Below are 19,361 nucleotides of genomic sequence, written 5' to 3' on the forward strand. Positions count from 1 at the left end.
CCTCATTATGCAAGTGTGTGTGTGGCATGGAATCAGGGGGTGCGCTGACTGATATATCTCATGGACAGAATTTGTCTGTTTAGGGTAAGCTAAAGTACTTATGGCGTCTAGTAGCTTAACTGTATGGTATGAGAAATAAAAACCGAGAAACAATTTTTATTGACTTCCACCTCTTAAAAAGATGAACTACAAAAGGAGAAGCCTTCACTCGTAAATGTGCAATATAGTACATTATCCCACACTTGTGCATTAAATGAATGCTGGGACTTATATTGAGCAGTGTGATACATTATGTAATATTTTACTGTACATAGCTTCACATGTTACATGACTGTAGTGTTGAGCCCTCTGTATTTTTTATATTCCCTCTTTCTCCTATAATGCTAGAAATGGGCTCAGTGTGTTAAAGCAGCAAATGTTAAGGGTACTTTCAGCTTTCAAAGTCTTTGTTTTTTACACTTGGTTCACTGTAAGCATGAGAAGTGCACCTGAACCATTCAGCAGCTGCCAGGCAGGATTTGTTGAGGGGAAAGACCATCTTTCCCATTGCTGCTCCTTGATGTCTATAAGAATCTTTTCAAACCAAAGATCACAGAAAGCTGCACGTTTGAACCTTGGAGGGGAAGAAAGGCAGCACCAGTACCTTATATGAAAAATATATTAATGCAGCTACATTACATCAACGTTCAAAAAATAAAAATTGAACACACGTTCAAAAAATAAAAATTGTCAGCGTGTTCTATGGCACCAATGAAACAATAATCTAACCATCATTTTTTCAGGGCACTTTCACTTCTTTGAAGTCTTTAAATATAAAAGCTGTTTAATTATCTCTCAGCTTCCTTCCAGTTAGATGGCATCTCTGGAACTAAACAAATGGCTGAAACACAAAGCTAATATAATGCCCGTTGCTGTTTAATACAATATTCTTCCTCCCCATTAGCTCTCTTGATTAAAGCTTTGTAACCTCTACTTTAACCTCCACCCTAGAGCTTAAGCTGAGATTTAGGATGAACATAGCTGACATATCTAGGCTATAGTCAGCATTGCTCTTGCACTGTAAATGTTAATTTAAGAAGAGTTATAGTTATATGATAATGAATTAATGTACTGTCACTGTAATAAATAGCAAGGGAAACATTCAGCAGAGACGCACTTGATATGTTGAAACTTTGTCCACTTAAAGTGGTCAAAGTGGTCAAAGTGGTTCAAGTTTAGGTTTTGGACATTTGCTTTGGGTTCCCAACCTCAAATGGGGCTTCTTACTTTAAAGTTACTCTTGGTAAAAGTGCAAATTGCATGTGCAGTGTAGTACAGTAGCTATTAGATATTTAGTAGTAAAGCAAAGGTACTCGTCATGAGGCTATAAAGTAGTTATTGAACTGCTTCCACATCACTTTAACAGTTGAAGGGTGTGCTTGATAATTTAATAATAATTTAATAACTAGAGGACCACAAGTTGAATTTCTCCCATAACTTGTTAATTTTTTGAGCAAGTATTACATGCCTTAGATGGTAAGCTGTGGCCTAATTTTTTGTGCGGGAAATATTGCTTATTTGCGTTATTTTTCTTTCACGCCCCGTCAGGCTACATCATTTCGATATTAAAGGGAATTGACCTTGTGTATTCCACAACTATTTTGCTGCACTAACTTGTGTTCTGTGTCTTGACTTACTTAGTCATGGTATCTGTATCCAGTAAAGCACTGTTACCAACATAAACACCAATCCCAGTCATTCATTCTACTGGTTTCTATCTCTCCAGTACAAGAGAATAAATACAGAATGGAACATGGAAATATATATATTTTTTTTTTTGCTATACATTGCCTTCAGCAGCTGGGAAGCTCCAGGATGTAGGTTAGACAACAGTTGTTCTAAAAATCTGCACAAAAAGTGTGGGTATCTTCATTTTATTGAAAACTGTGTTATTTTGCATTAAGTACTTCTGCTGAATAGTTATTATTGCACTGGCCAACTTCATTAGATTTGTCATCCCATTACCCCTATCCATTTACACCTGTTTTGGCCATTGTGTGTTGGTCTCTTCAAAAACACAAGTTTATTTTCTTTTGTAGTAAAAGGCCAAGTTATTCTGGCCCATGTGTTCACAATCCCTGCAGTGTCACCCTCTGCTGGTATCCATCACCTCTGCAGTGGTGGCACACTAGTCTTCATATCACATGCTTAGAGTCACTGCACAGGATAAGTAGAACCTGTCTAATTATCTACCTAGCAAAGACCTAGAAGGCAGTAGCTTCAGTTTCCCTCTTTCAAATAAACTATAGAAATCGATTTAAAAGCAAAAAGTATATTTAGCACAATCCGTATTATGTGAATTTATGTTGAAAAGTGTATTTTAGGGAGCTCTATAACTTATTATAACTATTCATTTTTCTTTTGTATTTCTCTAAATTTTTAAAATTACAATATCAGGACAATTTAGACCATGCATACTCTGATTTTCCTTGGCTGGACCCAGTTATACACAGATATACCTTTAATTCACCTACCCACCCACATTCTCCTAAGCCTTCCATGTTGTATGGTCCACATTTGTTGCCTAAATAGGTACAATTGGGACACGTAATTGAGTTGTCAGGAGGTGAATGTATATTTAGTTTCCTCTTGTATAATGGGCAGATTTATCAAATTTACATTTTATACAGTAAAGCATGGATTTATAAGTTATATGTGTTCTATTGTTACTCCACTTTTTTTGCACAGCTTGATAAATATGTCCCATTGTGTGTGAGTAAATCCTCTTATCATGACCAATTTACCAACAACCTGCCAGGACAAACAAATAGTTTATGTTGATGACCATGGCTGGTCTGCATTAGTGTATCTCAGCAAATCCTCATTAAAAGGGTCCCACTAGTTGCTTGGGGTTTAAAGAGCAAACAACAAACATAAGTTTAAGGTTCTGGGTAGAAAACATGTTTCTATCAAATGCATTGTTGCCTTAGAAGTGTATATCATCTAATGCTATAGTAAATGAGATGCTCATTACTGTCTGACAGTGATCCCTTAGTCACTTTATACAATCTGAATTAATAGACCAGACATTGATGCAGTATATAAAGAGTGAAGAATAGGCCCACTATATATAATATATATATATAATAATGACTTTAATTGAAAAAAAAACTGTATCCATTAATACGAATGCTGATAATTGGCTTGGACTGTTTCCCAATCACAAAAAATGGGAAGCACTACAGCTCCTGTTGATGCACTTTAAAGCAATATCAAAGCTTTGTGTCATAGTCCTTAAAGGAGAATGCAAGTCAAAATTTAAAAAGCATACTGCCCAATAGTCTTCCTATTGTTTAGTACAAACGCCACACTTTTGGCTCATCTAATCAAATGTTTACTCAGTCACACTTACTTCACATTTTCTAGAACAGGCAGCCATCTCTAAAAAGGTATTCTCCCTTCCTTTCCCTCCTTGCTTCATACTGCACATGTGTTTCATTCCCTCCCCCCCCTCCCCTCTGCCAGATCCGCTTCTGATTGGCTGGTGGGCATGTGTAGCTCAGAACAGGAGACAGGATCAAGTTACACACATGCTCAGAGAATATGAAGGCTACTGCCGCTGGCACCTACAGGATGGGGAGAGAGATATCAGTGATGTCACTGTAGTCTTCACACTGCTGTAGGCTGCCAGCACCATATCTCAGAGAAGCAAGCAGGGATCTGGGAATTTAAATATGCAGTAAGTACTTAAAAAGAATGCCTTTAGACTTACTTTAAATTTATATTAACCTTTCATTGTCCTTTAAGCCATTGACTGGCTTGATGTTTCGGTTTCTAACTTAAAATATCCCTAAGCCATATTTTTTTGTCCTTAAAAATGACATACTCTGCTTTCTCAGTTTAAATCTGTGTGGGATTGTTTAAATACAGCTGCTTTCCCTTGCTTTATGAAATCCTTCCCATCCACTTCCCATTTCTGCAGTCTTTACTTTTCTTTTTTCTTAGCTTTTGTTTTTTTAAGCAAGGGGCACTCACATACCTTACTTTCCATTTTTCTTTCCTTTCTTTTTCTCTTTTTTGCCTCCTGTTGTCTCCTTTTTCCTCTTAGGAAATGCAAACCACCTTCTTTTCTTCTTCTTTATGTCAACATAATTTGCACATGTTTCTGCTGTTTCTGCCTTTTCCTCTTCATTAGAAAGCTCCTTGTCTTTTTCTTCTTTAGCACTATCCTTATTATGCTCAGAGTCCTCCCTTGTTGGCTGTTTCTCATTTGTTGTCTTTTTATCTTCAGAAATCGTCTGCTCTACTGTATGATCTTCAACTATTGTCTCTTTCTTTTTTTCTGGTTCCTTTTTATCCTTGGGAGTCACTACTTTCTGATCTTGACCCACATCTGATATCTTTTTGCCAATATGTATTTGTGGGTATTGTAGAACTATATTTGCCTCACACTTTACTACAAAAAAAAGAATGGTGTTAGTTTCATAAAATGTTCTTAATAATACTGCCTTTGGCAAAAAGAGCCATCTGCAGTAGGCCTCCATGTAGAAAATGGGATATGTGTTGTAAGTACGAATTACTAACGTTCTGTACTATGTCCTGTTCTTTGAACAGAAAATTTTAGTTGCATTATTTAAGTGTGAAAATCACATTTTTTACAATGTGATTTTTGTTTGCAGTGAAGTTTATTTGTCCTTGATACCAACAACTAACCTGAAAATCCCATCTCAATTAGTTTTTCCTCATCCGTTTTTTCTGATGCTCGTAGTATTACTTTACTGTTGGTTAGAAAACAAAAATAAAGATCAGACTTCATCAGAGTAAAGAATGTCCTAAAAATCAACATTAAATCAACATTGAATAGAGTTCCTATTCTGCCTGCTTCCAGCCTGGAATTTTAATTCTCTGTGGTTACGTGGGCTGGTGACCCTTCTAATCAGATGTTTAAATGCCAAGCTAGGAAGCCATAGAGGAAATAAAGGTAATGTAAAACCTCACAAACAATACAAAGCTGTTAAAAGTTAACACACCAGTCGTGGTAATTTGTGATGGGATGTATTTCTAGAGACAAGTGGTTGAAATATAAAAGCTTGTGTTAATGTCAATAACTCACCATATAATGTAGACAAATGTAAGTATTACTATTACTGCAAGTGCAGACTGCACAGTGGTTCTGGTCTGGATGATTGCAGCTGCAAAGCAAAGACAAAACATATTAGTAGTTGGTATTACAGTATTCTATACAGCTATAGGGATGCCGGAAGCAATTGAAGTTCCAATTGCTACTCTCTTATATTGTGTCATCAATATTATTTGCAACATTTTCATGCAATGTCTTAGAAGCAGTAAAAATAAATACAGTAACCAGCTTACCAGTCTCATTTAACTCAGTCTGGGGGTCTACATGTTCAGAAGTTGTAGGATAAGTATAATTATATTCAGATTCTGGAAAAGTAAAGGAAAAATTAAATATAACTATTATAGCATTATCAACAAGCAATACTTTCAGTTGCTGTGATGAAAATACAGTAAATAAAAGTACAGGAATCAGTTCTGTATATCGTTGTTATGGATTGTTTTGCCCATCTTTGATTTACCAACAACTAAAGCAATGTTAGCATTTCTTATTAGTTAATTTAATATCAAGTCCTTGTGCTGAATAACAGAAGCAAATAATTATGTAGAAAGTCTTACCTTTCAAAGCTACAAGTGGAAATCCTTGATTAATATTAAATAAAAATAAAGCAAAGATGTTCTTTATTTGATAAACAAACAGAGACATCGGCAGCAATTGTGACTTCACTGGGTCATGTGGCTCCTGATATAGGAAAGCCTGTACAGGTATATCCAGAATGCTCGGGAACCAAGGGTATTCCAGATAAGGGGTCTTTCCGTAATTTAGATCTTCATACTTAAGGCTACTAAGAAATCAATAAAACTGTAAATAAACCCAATAGGATTATTTTGCATCCAGTAAGGATTAATTATATCTTAGTTGTGATCAAATACAAAGTACTGTTTTATTTTTACAGAGAAAAAGGACATCAATTTTAAAAATCTGAATTATTTGATTAAAATGGAGTCTATGGGAGGCAGGCTTTCCGTAATTTGGAGCTTTCTGGATATCGGGTTTCCGGATAAGGGATCCCATACCTATTATATTTATATACATATACCATACCTATTATATTTTAGATAATTTTAGATAATTTATGCTTGTACTAACTAATGCAACCACTTGAGTGGGCTTTATGACATCATTGCTGAAGTATTTAGAGTATATTAAAGCTTCCTGGATCAAATCATGAAATGAATTATACAGTGAAACCTCAATTTTTAGTGTATATCTGTTGTGCAGTGATACAATGCTAAATGTGGTGTGATATTGCATGATAAAAGCAGTCTGAACTAGAGAGTGCATCTGCGTGATTCTATTCCTTTCTGTAAATATAAATGTATGAACTTTCAGGTTACTGATGCCCATATTTTCTGTTTCTGATATTGAAAAGTTTTAACCACTAGCATGAGTATGTTTTATTTGTAAAACCTAGTAGTTTTAAAAATACATATGACATATTGCTAGTTATCGTTAAATGCACTTGTTTAATATTTTATAAACTGCAGTATGACCAGTTACTCCCATTTCACGACTGTGCAATCAATTATAAATATTAAGAGGGTTGATTCAATGACAGTGGCAGTAGCATAGCTATCTCTATAGACAGTGGCTGATTTAATAAAATTTAAATAATAAAATTGATAACCTTGACAGATAAAGAGGGGATGTTGGCTGCCACTGTTTTCTGCTGTTCTCTGCCCCATATTGGTCTAATTCTGACCTTAAGATGTCTTTATGGACAATTTACTCTGTGATGTAATAATTTCACACCTGACATTTTCTTTACCAACAAAAATATGCCAATCTGCTGCTAGCACTGAGCAGAATCTGTTTTATATGTTTTGCAGTAAAGTACAATAGAGCAGAGTACAATAGTCTTACATGTTGTGTATGACCAGGAGTATATTCATTAGTGAAAGCAATGGGTACAGCACTGGATAAATGAATACATAATATCACCATAAAATAAAATCAGTGAGAAAATGTAACTGATTGTTTATCACATGAAAACACAGAGGAAGTCTGAATAATGATCAATACTTATCCAAATGTAAAAGCCTCATTTTATGTAACATATACTGCAGTCTATCTCCATCAGAGAAGCTGCAGTGCTGATCCAGAAGGAGATAGAGGATAGAGATGTTCATGGGCGGGGGCTGGTAAAGTTTGATCTTGAGTCGGTAATTTTATAGCTATTTTACTGCAATAAAGAATTCTGTAGTACTCTGAGCACTTTTTCAGTGGTTATGTGACTTCCAAACATATACCCCCAGCTGCAGCAAGCGCTTCCTTCTTCCGTGTTCCTTCTGCCAGCAAAATCCCTGGGCCGGTGCATTCACAGTAGTGAGAAAAGCCAACTTCTTTGTTAAAGTTCGGCTTTTCACTCTACTGCGCAAGCGCGCCATCACGGAATAAGGAATTGCTCGCTGCTACCCCGGGCTGGTGTGGTTCTATCTTAACAGGGGCACCAGCCCGGGGTACAAGGTAAGCGATTTAAGTCACTTGGGGGTGCCTAACATTTTGGCACCCCCAAGTTACTTAGCCTTTCCTTTTCCTTTAAAAGTCAATGCTGTGATAGTATAATTCCATAATTCTGGAAAATGTAAAACATTTTGGGGTGTATACATGCTATAAATGATCCTAAATTTTGCTCCAAGTAAAGCGACCCCTAATGCTGCAATTAGTGCCCGGGGCACAGCCCCTGGGGAGAGGGCACTCCCCTACCTCGGAAAACCAAAAATAGTTACTGGCACTGAAGGCAATGCAAGTAGGGGACTAGCCCCTCGTGTTTAATGAGTCAAACAAGGTAACACATTTCTGGGGTGTACCCCTTCATCAGGTGATTTTTTGGTTTAATATTTTGCTTCTACCAGTGATTTCACCTTTTCCACTCCTTTAACTGATTCTTGCTATGGAAAGGCTTATCCTCTGCTTGCCTTCAATATAATCCACCCATTGGAAGACTCTAGACTTAGTGACAGGAGGAAAAACTCCATATCCAGGTGTTGAGCTGCATTTCCATGTCAGCTTCTACTTCTTGAACCCTCACCTTGTTTCTTTCCTTCATTTCTGTAAAGGTGCTGTAAATTATTTGACTCAGAAAAGATAATGCACAGTCTGTTTCAAACACCCAGCTACACAATAAGCGTAATTTGTCAGAGACAGTTATGGATCTCAAGAGCCCTTTTCTTGGTTATGTGCACTGAATTAATCTGCTTCTTAACACTCAATGAGAATGTGCCAGAAAGCAGATTTGATTGGTTGCCATGGTAGGTATTCTGCTCCGTGCTCTCTAGAGAGCTACAATTCTATAAACTGTGAATGTTTTCTACTTTATCATGGTAACAAGCTGTAGTTTGATAGTAGCTGAAATTTCTCACTTGGCACACCAGATTGTGTTTTTGCATTTTTAACATGGAATCCATAGAGCTATTTATTTTTTTCTCATTATTGGGAGAGGGAATTAAAAAATGTTAACAAATGTCTGTAGTATCAGCTCTTCATATGCCTATCTTAAAAAAATAAATGCTTGTACTGATACAGACTTTTTTGTTCTTCTAAGTAATTAACTGAGGGCAAATTATCTTTGAAAAACAAAGTACCAAGTACAGGTATAGGACTCATCCAGAATGCTCAGGACCAAGGGTATTCCGGATAAGGGGTCTTTCCATAATTTGGATCTCCATACCTTAAGTCTACCAAAAAATCAATAAAACATTAATTAACCCCAATAGGATTGTTTTGCATCCAATAAGGATTATTTATATCTTAGTTTGGATCAATTACAAGGTACTGTTTTATTACTACAGAAAAAAAAGTAATCAGTTTGAAAATTCTGCATTATTTGATTAAAATGGAATCTATGGGAGATGGGCTTTCCGTAATTCGAAGCTTTCTGGATAACAGATTTTCGTGGATACCTGTACTTAAGGAGATGTTACTTTCTTAATATTCCTCTTTTTGCTGTGTAAACAGGCAACTTCCATTTCTAGACTTTCCCAGTAACGTAACTCATTATTCCACAAACTGACGGAAATTTATACTGCACACAAATAGGTTAGAATGAGCATATCACTTCTGTCATTGCTGTCGTGGTATAGGATAGGGATCCCCAAAGTGTTGTGGGGCCACTCGGGCATTTTGTAGCCCCATGTGGAGTACTGGCATGAACACTGGAAATGATGCCAGGCAAATGTAGAAAATAATGTGCCTAGTTGCATCAGTCGGACACAACTGCATTAAATGCAGTGCAGTTGTGTCAAGATAATCGCCTCTTTGTGTTTGCAATGAGGCTGGAATACAAGGGCAAAACATTGCATTGTAGGGGAAAAAAACATGGTGATTCTGCCTGAAATTGTACTAAGTGCGTTAATGCGCCCTTATAAAGGTGGTTAACTTTAGTAAGGCTATTGAAAACAAAATGCTGATAGTCTGCTCTGATATACTACTCCAGAGTACAAATTACACCTTTTTCGCAAATTGCTTCTTCCCTGTTAACGTTAGTTATCTATAAGAAGCCATTGCTTTGTGTGGTGTTTATATCCCTTTAAAGAGGATATGTGATCAGTGGTAATGTATATGGCCTCTGGCACCTCACATAACCCATGTAGGACCTCTCACTGTTTTGACAGCTCATGCTGGGGTCACCTTATTCCTGCAGAGGTCATGTGTTTATAGAGTATTTCTGAACCCACACACTGGCATAGGGCACGGGAACTGATTGTCTCTGTGATACTACACATTGTCTGTTTACATACTCAGTCTGCTTGCTTGCCCTAGTTGTTTGCTAAGCATCTAAAAATATAGCTGCCAAACTGAAACATGGATGTTCAGCCAGAGCTAAGCATTTTCTGTTTGCTTTATCACTACAACTGCAGCTTGTAGAAGCGTTGATCGCTTCAATCTGTCTCCATAGCTGCACTAGCATCCTCTGCATGGCAAATTAAAATACAGATGGCAGAATAAGAGGCATAGCAAATTGAGCTGTTACTTATCCAACAATCAGCCAGCTGGATATTTTTTTTTTTTTTTAAAGAATGTGCCATATAATTGACATTGTATATAGAAAAATGCTTGCTCAGTAGAATAAGATAAGGTTTACGCCAGAGGAATGTGGTATACTACCAAGTATAGAACTGATTAAACAGAGCTGCTTTATGCTTTTGAACCATATATCAGTCTATGCAAAGCAAGCACTTACCTTCTATAGCCCCCTTCCACTCAGGTGCTTCATTGTAATGTAGATGTTCCCTTCAGCACAGTTAATGACCACCTTAGCCAGTAATGGCTTCCAGCGAGCATTTGCTAGATAGGGAAAGGCAGTTTACATGCAATTGTTGTCATATGCATGGGGTAGGGGTTCTGCCAGGTGTTACTGTAGTTTCTAATTGGGCATTGTAGAGTGCTAATTTTGCCTATTAATGGCTGCAGTCAGGAGCTGAATGGTGTATCTTTTAAACTTATAGCAATATGGTTTTGTTTTGGTTTTTTTTTACACTTTACACAGGATTGCTGGTTCTATTATGATTTGTTTAAGAGCATGCACGTTATTCTGTAAGCATGTAGAAATTAATATTTCAGGTCTGTAAGGCCTTCTGTAAGATGCTACTAAACTATCCCTATTCAAAGCTGTTAGGGTTTGGCACAATACAGGAACTTGCTTTCTTGATTTCATATCATTTATGAAGTTTTTTTGTCAGAAATGAATCAGCAAATGAAATGGTATTACAAACAAGTTTCCAAACAAACTAAACTTGCCAAAGTCTGATGAAAACAAAACCATAGAGTTCTTGTTGTGTAGAATGCACAGTGCATGATTAGTAACTTAAAGCTGATTGTCAAAGGGTGAAGAGATATCTCTGCTACCCAAAACTTTCTGAAAAATAGTTCAAATGCTCAGGGGAAGATTTATCAAAAATTGTTTAGCTAACATTTCATCTGCAGAAGTAATGGCTGACATTGTGAACATTTTTTTCTATCCTTTAGTTTGTTGGCAGATCATTACAAACTTTTAATCTATAAAAGTGTTTGTAGAATTAAGGTATTAAGATCTAAAATATGTAACGACTCCTTCTCCCAAACACTCTGGATATTATATGGCTGTGATGGAAAAAGTATGGCAGCAAGGTTCCACAGCTGTTTTGTTGAGCATATTCTGTCAATGCCTAGATTATAAATTCAGTGATTCCTTTGGGTGTAGGCAAGGACCTGAGTTGGATGTCTGGAAGCTGATGCTGGCTTGTATTTATTAGTTTGTTTGCCTGCTGTATCCTAGCTCTATGTTGAATCCACAGCTTATACACAGGGGCACATATTATTTCTTTTATATCTAACTGCTAACATGAAAATATATTTCTTTTATCACTTTGTCTTCCTTAAACAGTATCTCCTGTCTCTGATAATAAGGGTGCTGTATTTCACTGTAGTTTTGTCAACCAATGAAGATGAATAATGATTTTGTTTTTTTTTTTTTCCAAAGCAACTTATACCATTAGGAGAAAGTAGTATAGTATATGTTTGTTTGGCCTCTGCTTTAGGGCTGTGGCACACAGGGAGATTAGTCACCCGCGACAAATCTCCCGTGTTGCGAGCGACTAATCTCCCCGAAATGCCATCCCACTGGCGAAAATGTAAATTGCCGGTGGGATGGCTTACGTGGCACTGCGATTTCCCCGAAATCGCAGAAGTTGCCTTGAGAGGAAACTTACGCAATTTCGGCGCCACGTATGCCATACCACCGGCGATTTACATTCTCGCCGGTGGGATGGCATTTCGGGGAGATTAGTCGCCAGCCCAGACTAATCTCCCCGTGTGCCACAGCCCTTAAAATTTGGCCTGTACCAGTCCTCTACTTTTGTTTGCTAGCTATTTTATTTCATTTGTTCTTTTAGGGCTCTGGCACACGGGGGAGATTAGTCGCCCACGATAAAACTCCCTGTTCGCGAGTCTTTTTCGGCGATTTGCGCGAAATCGCGCCGCCGCGTCTGCCATCCCGCCGGCGACTTACATGTTCACCGGTGGGATGGCAGGGGTAGGCAACTCGGGGAGATTAGTCGCCCGCGAACAGGGAGTTAATCGCGGGCGACTAATCTCCCCCGTGTGCCAGAGCCCTTAGTCTTACATCTGGAAACTGGTAATATTTAGCGATGAGCAAATTGATCACCAGGCATGGATTTGCAGCGAATTTCCACATTTCGCCATTGACAAATTTTTTTGCAATACTTCCGTGAATATTTGCAGCAGAAAAATTCGTTGCGCAGAATTTTTTTTTTGCTGCATGTCAAATTGGGCGCGGTCACGTAAAAAATTTGGGGGTGGTTGCTGGAAAATTGTGCAGGCGACAAATAAAAGACACGGGCGACAAAAAACAAGCACGTGACAAATGCGTTTCGCAAATTTTTCGCCAGGACAGATTCGCTCATCACTAGTAATATTACATTGCAGTCAATCACTTATGGAAGTCTTGTTGCTTTTGTGTTATATCAGTTCAACACATGGTCTAGCTATCTATCCTAGATACAGTATGCACAAACAGGTGAAGCTATCCAACTGGAATAAAGTGATTTGATGGACCAATATGCCGTTGGACCCAGACCACCAGGGGCTGTACCCTCTACATTTTTACCTGTTAGCCGTCATATAAATATGGATTATGGATGGATTATGTCATTGTATAACCTGGCATAAGCATTGTAGCATCCAGCATAGGGAATGGTAACAGCAGCAGTTAAATGTACTTGAAAAGTAGCTGTGCCATTATGTAATGCTGATCCATGCACAGATGGAATGGAATGTATGAATGATGGGTAAGTGAGAATTTGCTAATGTGCAGGTTTGCAGTGGCACTCTAGAATATAGATAGTATAATCCTGACAGTTAAAGGTCATCTTGCCTGAAGCATGGATGCCACACAGAAGTGCCAGGAGTGAGCATTTGATATTTATTTTGAGGCTTACTTACACATTGAATTCATAGGTGTATGTAATGAAAGGTACAGAGGATATTGCAAAAAATAAGCCACTTTTAGTGAGTATTGCTAGTATGGAAACTTTAAATATGGGAACAGGTGGCAGGACATTTAATCTATAACTGAAGCTCTAGGAGATTGCCCCATGTGACTCTCGAAACAAACCAACAGCTGTTTGGGTGAGACACAAAGTAATCCATGGCACTCTGCCTGTGCTGCTTTATACCTTCGGCAATGATCATTTTGAACCAAGGGGGGTGAGGGGGACAAATTTCCGTTCAGTCAAAGTATTAAGCTGGCCATACACGCACCGATAATATCGTACAAAACCTCGTTTCGTACGATATTCGGTGCGTATATGGCGAGTCGACTCGCCGATCGGGCCAGTTAAAAGATTTTGATCAGGCGCCATAGAAGGCGTCTGACCAAAATCTGCCTTCAGCGCTGAATCGGCAGAAGGAGGTAGAAATCCTATTGTTTCTACCTCCTTATCTGACGTTTCAGCCCTGAACGTTAGTGGCGGATCTGACAATCTTTCGTGCGACCATCGGTCAGATCGCCACGTGTGTGGCCACCCTTAGACAAATGCTAACTCTTTGCCCTCAAATAGTATTTAGCAGCCAGTTCATGTTAAAGTGCAATAAAAGGAGACAGCATTTGTATGGTATCTGCCTTTCATTCTGAATCAAGCGCAGTTGCACCTATTGACACAGAGGAACCCTGGAGCTACCTCCAGACCAGGCAGTAGCTCCAGGGTTCCATTTGCACCAGTGTCACAATTGCATCTAAAGAATCAGACATACAGGTCACTCCCGACCTGAACACTGGAAATGACACTAACTGGGAGCACTGAGGGTGCCTAGCATGATTCACTATCAAATTTTGACACTCATACCTTTAATGAGAATGGTTTTATGTGCGACTGACAGTGGGGAAATTACGGGGGCCACAACTGCACTCGTGGATGTAAATGAGCCTTAATTTGTAAACAATGAGATAAATGGATTGAATGGTAGAATATCTGATAGAATGTAACAATAAAAATTGTTAATTGGATAGTGTTTTTAAGCAAACAATACATTATGTAAAAAGAGAAAAAATATTAAGGGTAAACATTTAAAGGTCATTTAACATATTAATTGACGTTTCTTTTCAGATCAAATTCTTACATATATTTTAGATTGAAGTGGACATTTAGGCCACATCCCTGATAACCAAAGCCTAGCACAGCTCTGCTCTACCACAATCCCAATCACACAGAGGAACCCAACCCACTTTTATGAGGTATGGAAATTTAGCTAGCTGTGGATCCATGAGAAACAGGAGTTGGTTCTGATTCTTCAAATTACTTGAAATGGTTATTGTATTCTTTATAGTGGAGTCATAAACTGCACAAGAGCCTGTATGGATCCCTTCACCCATAGGTGCCCATCGTGCAGTTCTACAGCTTTTGCTGTATTTTTCAATACATAATAAGAGATATTGGGAATTAGGACCCCGCAACAGCTGAAGAACTATGAACATCACTGGCATTAATTATATTTTCTAGGTGCCTTGATCTTCAATGTCTGACTCTCCAAAGGTAGTGTCATATACTTGTATATAAGAATATGAATTAAAGAACAAAGCATGCAGTGCATGAACTGGCTTTCATGCTACAGTAGGACTATATTAAGAAGAAAAGGTTAAGTCAGATTTTTTTTTGTCATTGTTAATTGTAGAGATGATTACAAAGAGAACTCAGAAGTTAGCTGGAAGGGAGGAAATCCTCCTCTTCCTTTCTAGTTGCATTCTCAGCTTCCTAACAAGAGAAAACCAGGGGATAACGCCTTAGGAACCACATACAGCCAGAGTGCAGTAAGGAATATTTAATATCCTGTAGATCAATGTAACTCTTTCCCTATAATAATGAACAGTTCATTTTCTGACTAATATTTCAACTCTTTATTAGCCTGTTCCCAGTTATTGTGTCTGACTTTACCTAATTGAATTTTCTAAATATTGTATTTAACTGTTAATGTATTATTTACAGATATAATGCTGCTCAGCAGGGAGGCACAGATAGGCAACATACATGAACACAGCTTTAGCCGAAATAACTGTATGAGAGATTATAATATCAGTCATAAGACTTTATCCCTTGTAGTGCCCCATGGCACGGGCATAAAAGTAACATAGTGCCCAACGCCATTAATTCTATGGTAACTTGTGCTTGTACCCTGATCTGAACTATAAAGAGAGGCAGTGGGATCCAGGCAACACTTACTTATTAAGCCATAGCAGCCAGATGATTGGTGCTTCTGGTTCATGGGATAATGTTAGCTGTTCTTTCAGCTTAATATACAGTAGTTTAATTTAGTCAGAGATCTTATTAGTGTCTGGCTGGGGAAGAGATGCAGTGGCTAATACATAAAATCAGAGAGAAATAGGCTAAGCAACTGGGACAGGGAAGTAGGGTAACTGCTAAATAGGTAAAGCAAAAGTGTTTACAGAACATATTCTTACTATCTATTTGAGTGCACACACAGGTCTTTTGTGGAAAAAAAAAACAAATTATATACTGTATATATATATATATATATATATATATATATAAACATTTTTTAATGTACAACAAACACCATGTTTCACTAATAGTTGCGGAACTCACTGGCCTTGCAGCAGTATATTCAAGTGGCTATGTATACCCACCCTTTGACAAGTATGAAATATGGGAGAACAAGCTCAAGAGCCAGTTATATTTTCATCCAGTGAAAATCTTAGGACCAGCAGCTCTTTTACCATTAGAGAAGAAGTAAGCACTAGAAACGAATATGACTAGAAATTCCATATTTTATATACTGAACTTATTGAAGCATCCAAAAGGTCCAGCATTTTTATAGTAGTAATGGCCCAGGCCTGCAAAGTTGTAACAGGAGCTCCCCATCTTCTGTCAATCAGTCAGTGACACTCACATGTTCAGGGGGCTCTGGGCAGCTGTTGGGAATCTAAGTTATGGGTCGTAGCAAATTATCCAGCAGAGTATGAAGTTCGTCTGTCATGTCAGTTGATGCTACAAAGCTGATTGCACTGGTTTTTGGGGCTGCCACGTAATAAAAAATTTGAATAAAGTACTAATCAGCATTGCATCTTGACATTCATGTATTTTAGTTTAGTGACATTTATAGTATCCTGTAGTATAATTTTATAGTATTCTAGTGAGTCGATCAGGTAAATGAGAGTAGCACAGAGCATGTGCAGGGAATCAGCAGAAAAGAAGATGGGAATCTACTGGGGCATCTTTGGAGGCACAGATCTTCCCTGCTAAAGGGCTGTGGTTGCTACAAGGAATGTGGACACATTTGCTTTCTACCCCCATTACACCTTAAAGTTAAAAGACTCAAAGGTTGACTTTTTTTAGGTGTAGTAACACATAGACAACCACCAGTGAGCAGCATTTCTCTTCACTGTTTCAAAGCAAATATGTTATTGGTTGCCATAGGTTACAGGACCTGGAGCAAACTGCACATTCATAAATATGAATATGTGGTCACTGTAAATGTTTTATTAGAAAGTACAAGATCATTTCAGTTTTGAAACGGATGCTTGCCAGGAAATCTGTGGCTGATCTTCAGCATCCACTATTAATATTTACATTAAAGTGATAACAGCCTTTCCCTATTTGTTCTCTGCAATCCCATATGTTTGATTTACCAAGAGGGAGCACTAAAAGCATTTGCGTGCTAAACATTGTTTCACGGCATCTCCTTACAATAAATTATAAATAATAGTGCTCTTTTAAACAGGTGCGTGCTCTTGGCTGGCAACAGTCATGTTGTGTAGCAAATAGTTCTACGGGTACTTATAAATAAATAAATATTCAATATATCCATTTAGTTGTCGAGGCTTCAAATGAAAAGTCATGTATCCTATTTCCTCTAAGAGAAACATCAGCAGGTAAATATTCTCTTTAAGAGACTGTTGTGTGTGTCTCCTTTGTGATTTGCTGCAGTTTAGAGTAACCATTCTGTAGCAGTGTCTATCCATTAGGTATTCAAAGTTGTTGGTTCTATGTTGTCTTTTTATTCATTTTGCCTCATGGCAAATCAAGTGTTAATTCATTTCTCTGCCCTGTTGGGCCTGTACCACTATTCCACAGAATGGCCGTGCAGCTTAAAGAACCTGTTGGTGTATGCCCTGTGTGTCTGATTGTTATTATATTTTGTTGCTGGTATCTTTTAAGGTGGAACTTGCTTGTTGGGTCATAATCTTGCAAAGTGATAAAATAAAGTGCTTAACTGAATTGTGCTCCTGCAGTTGCTGAACAATTCCACTGTGACATTCAGTAGTGAAACTAAAATACAGCAGACCCTGTGGTCATGGGGGTACTTGGGACAGGGGGGCCTGGGCTGTGGGGTCCTGCCTTAAATGTTGCTGCCTGCTGAAAATGTAGAAGATGCGGGCAGTGAGGGATGTAGGGGTTGCTCATTTATGGGAAACGCTTACATAATAGCTGCCTAAGCGTCTGATTGTACAATCTGCCCTTATTGTATTTTACAATTGTTCTGCCCTTATTAAAAAAAGTAAATACATGTATGGGATCCGTTATCCAGAAACCTGTTATCTAGAACGTTCTGAATTACAGAAAAGGCCATCTCCAATAGACTCCATTATAAGCATTTTTTTTTTAATTTTTGAAAATGATTTTCTTTTTCTCTGTAATAATAAAACAGTACCTTGTACTTACAGAAAGACCCCTTATCCAGAAAACCCCAGGTCCCGAGCATTCTGGATAACAGGTCACATACCTGTACATAGCACATAAAGAGAAAAATGATCTGTGAAATTATAAATAATATTAAATCACTGTGTACAGCTATTTTATATGTGAGGTTTTCTGTCTCTGTGACAAAGATAAATTTGTGTTTAAGCTTTTGTATCTGTTATGTAAAATTAGCAACAGCGGCACAGAACATTGTTAATTTATTCTAACACATCTCTTTGTGAGTTGATAAAACTGGAGTTGCTTGTGGCCAAGTAAGGTTTGGAATATAGTTAGTCTTTTATGTGTGTTTTTCTTATCAAATGGAACCCAGAGCCAGTGCACAAATGGGTTAAGGTGGCCATACACGCACCGATATTATCGTACGAAACCTCGTTTCGTACGATAATCGGTGCGTGTATGGCATGTCAGCGAGCCGACCGATATCGCAGGAAGCTGCTGAAATCGGTCGGCTCGCCGATCGGCCAAGTTAGAAAATTTTGATCGGGCGCCATAGAAGGCGCCTGACCAAAATTCTCCCTTCAGAGCTGAATCGGCAGAAGGAGGTAGAAATCCTATTGTTTCTACCTCCTTACCTGCCGATTCAGCCCTGAATGGTGTGTGGCGGATCTGACGATGTTTCGTGCGACCGACGGTCGTACGAAACATTGTGAGATCGCCACGTGTATGGCCAGCTTTAGAGCAAATATCATTCATATATGTTCTATCTGACATTTCCTTATCACATTATGTGCTTATTCTACAACGGCATCGGCAGTACATTATTATGTCTGTTTGTTTTCTGTTTTGTTTTGCCAAGGGGAATAGGCTTACATGCCCAACACAACCAATCCCCCCTGTTTGCGTATAGTCGGTGAATAGACAGCCAAGATGAAAGAGAAATTTCCGAGTGCTAAGCACAATCAAGCAAATTAACTGTAATGGAAGGAATAAAAAATGCAAAGATGTTGAATTGTGGTTTTAGCAGATTCACATTAAGCTTTATAGCTCTGCTTACACTAAATGGAAAGTCGCTGATTATTTTCTTACTAAAGGACACTTTGCCAGATTAACTGTGATGAGTGTTTCACATAACATTGTTCTTTGCTTTATACAGTATTTTTAGGGCTCTGGCACACGGGGGAGATTAGTCGCCCGCGATTAACTCCCTGTTCGCGGGCGACTAATCTCCCCCGTGTGCCAGAGCCCTTAAGGTATTTTAAGTTTAAGGCAAATACTGAATTTCACAGATGTGCAGTAGCATTATCAGGTGATCTGCTGGCACGAGGCTAGTTGTGATACTCGTCTTAGGCTACCGCCATACGCCTCCTACCTGTGCCTGCACCTAAACGAATGGAATATGCTCGGGTGCAGGCACATGTAGCCATTATCCGCATAAAACCACAAGACTTTGCTAAACCCCAGGGGAGATTTTTATCAGATTTTGTGCGTCAGATTTTATCTGATCTTGTAATGCAACAGCACACGATGCAGGATCCTACAAAAATCTGATCTCCATAGGCTATCATGTAAAGTTGGATCAGGCAGCCAGATGG

The 19,361-nt window shown here is 38.3% G+C and overlaps 1 protein-coding gene across 2 annotated transcripts in view; it reads left to right on the forward strand.

Moving 5' to 3' along the window:
• ano10 (anoctamin 10) overlaps positions 1-19,361 on the forward strand; it is a 116,907-nt gene that overhangs the window by 90,702 nt on the left and 6,844 nt on the right. The window contains exon 14 of one of the 2 annotated variants that reach the window (XR_001924777.2): positions 14,221-14,348. The exons of the other annotated variant lie outside the window; for it this stretch is intronic. The gene's annotated coding sequence lies outside the window, so the exon portion shown is untranslated. The remainder of the gene's footprint in view (positions 1-14,220; positions 14,349-19,361) is intronic. 2 annotated transcript variants of the gene reach the window in all.

This window comes from Xenopus tropicalis, chromosome 6 (assembly GCF_000004195.4).
Source record: "Xenopus tropicalis strain Nigerian chromosome 6, UCB_Xtro_10.0, whole genome shotgun sequence".
NCBI lineage: Eukaryota > Metazoa > Chordata > Amphibia > Anura > Pipidae > Xenopus > Xenopus tropicalis.